This window comes from Silene latifolia, chromosome 6 (assembly GCF_048544455.1).
Source record: "Silene latifolia isolate original U9 population chromosome 6, ASM4854445v1, whole genome shotgun sequence".
Classification (NCBI taxonomy): domain Eukaryota; kingdom Viridiplantae; phylum Streptophyta; class Magnoliopsida; order Caryophyllales; family Caryophyllaceae; genus Silene; species Silene latifolia.
Window position 1 is genome coordinate 48,127,975 of NC_133531.1, and position 2,631 is coordinate 48,130,605.

Below are 2,631 nucleotides of genomic sequence, written 5' to 3' on the forward strand. Positions count from 1 at the left end.
ATTGTAAAATATGAACAATAAAAATCGTAAATTAACCAAAATATCCTAAAAACATTTTAGGACCAGAAATTTTAACATGCATAAATTAATTTCGTGATATATCATAATAATACAAATTATTCAAGTTTTATATGTTATTCTTATAACTCGGAAAAACTTTTAACCGATTTGCATGCAAACAACCATGGCTCTTGATACCGATTGAAGGAAAAGTAGATCTATATACTTACATATTCATATATGTTATGATTTAATTTGTCATAAAATTAACTAATGATCTTATGCATGCAAACAAATAAACAAAATAAGGAAGAAACATCCATTCTTACATTGGATTTTCGGTTTATAGGGCACAAGAGAGATCACCTTTCTCTCTTGTTCTTGAGCTTTCCTTTTGGATGAACAAAGACCCAAGTGTAGGATCTCTCCCAAGGATTTATACCCAAGGCTCACTCTTAATTAAAATCAATATTATAAATACTAGTACAATATTAATTTTGTAAAGAAAAATGACCCAAAATAATTTTGGTCTTAGCTCCTAAAACCGGGTAGGAGAAAGGGAAGGAAGGAGAAAATAATTTTTATCTCTCTAAAAATTATTTGATAAGATGAATGAATAATTTCTAATGCACACAAAAACAAGTAATGTGTTGGACAAATTATAGAGAAAACCCTTGGTCTTTTCTTTTGCCAAAACCGGGTAAGGGGGGAGGTTCTTAGGGCCAATGCATGAGTGTGTTGTTCTTTACAATGCAAACTAGGGTTGCATGGCTAGGCTATTAGTGAATGATTATGTTTTCCACTAATTTAAACAACACAATATTAGCCTAAACCTCCCCTTAATTTTGGTACATACATAAAATGGAATCCATTTTAATTTTGTCAATTTTGTCTTATGTCACATGTCATATGTTACATAAATTTGTTATGTATTTTTAACATATTAAAAATCAACGTATTAATAAAAATACGTCATATACAAAAAATCGACTTAGTAATTCATAATTACTTGTACCAAAATATGTTACCAATTTACAAATCACAATAAATTGTATTTATAATAATTCATTCAATTTTAATTGTTTCTTTAAACAATAATTTCATCTGAATAATGATACAATTCAATTACTCAGACCGTATCTCATTTAATCAAATTTCAATGAGATACGTAAATTTTACTTCCAAAATCGTCCGTCAATTTTTTAAGTAATTTAATTAACTCATAACATTATACGATTAATTAAATGATCAATTAAGAGTGTTGCCCTATAGGTATGACCTAGGGGGTCAATCGATCACCACCGTCGCACGACATGATAATGTCAAACTCTAGTCGGCCAATCATTACCGATATATGTTGACAGGTTGATGATAAAATATCACTTCCCAATTGTATTCTTTATAATGAGACTTAAACATGTGATCATCATGATCAACAGTCGTGATCGCATTATTGTCGGAGGACACATATTCCAACAATTAGTCCATGTGACTCGTTGTGTGAACCATTTGTCCTTGTTCATTAGTCCTTGTGACTCGTTGTGTGAACCATTTGTCCTTGTTCTTTAGTCCTTGTGACTCGTTGTGTAAACTATTTGTCCTTGTGACTCGTTGTGTCAACCATTTGTACTTGTTCATTAGTCCTTGTGCCTCGTTGTGTGAACCATTTGTCCTTGTTCTTTAGTCCTTGGTCCTTGTTGTGTGAACCATTTGTCCTTGTTTATTAGTCCTTGTGACTCGTTGTGTAAACCATTTGTCCTTGTTGTTGAGACTTGATGTGTGAAGGATTTTTCCTTGTTCATTAGTCCTTTTGACTCGTTGTGTAAACTATTTATCCTTGTTCATAAGTCCTTGTTACTCGTTGTGTGAACCATTTGTCTTTGTGACTCGTTGTTTAAACCATTTGTCCTGGTTTATTAATCCTTGTGACTCGTTGTGTAAACCATTTGCCCTTGTGATTGTGACTTGTTGTGTGAACCATTTTTCCTTGTTCATTAGTCCTTGTGACTCGTTGTGTGAACCATTTGTCCTTGTTCATTTGTCCTTGTGACTCGTTGTGTAAACTATTTAACCTTGTTCATTAGTCCTTGTGACTCGTTGTGTGAACCATTTGTCCTTGTTCATTAGTCATTGTGACTCGTTGTGTAAACTATTTGTCCTTGTGACTCGTTGTGTCAACCATTTGTCCTTGTTCATTAGTCCTTGTGCCTCGTTGTGTGAACCATTTGTCCTTGTTCTTTAGTCCTTGGTCCTTGTTGTGTGAACCATTTGTCCTTGTTTATTAGTCCTTGTGACTCGTTGTGTAAACCATTTGCCCTTGTTGTTGTGACTTGATGTGTGAAGCATTTTTCCTTGTTCATTAGTCTTTTTGACTCGTTGTGTAAACTATTTATCCTTGTTCATTAGTCCTTGTGACTCGTTGTGTGAACCATTTGTCTTTGTGACTCGTTGTTTAAACCATTTGTCCTGGTTTATTAGTCCTTGTGACTCGTTGTGTAAACCATTTGTCCTTGTGATTGTGACTTGTTGTGTGAACCATTTTTCCTTGTTCATTAGTCCTTGTGACTCGTTGTGTGAATCATTTGTCCTTGTTCATTAGTCCTTGTGACTCGTTGTCTAAACTATTTGTCC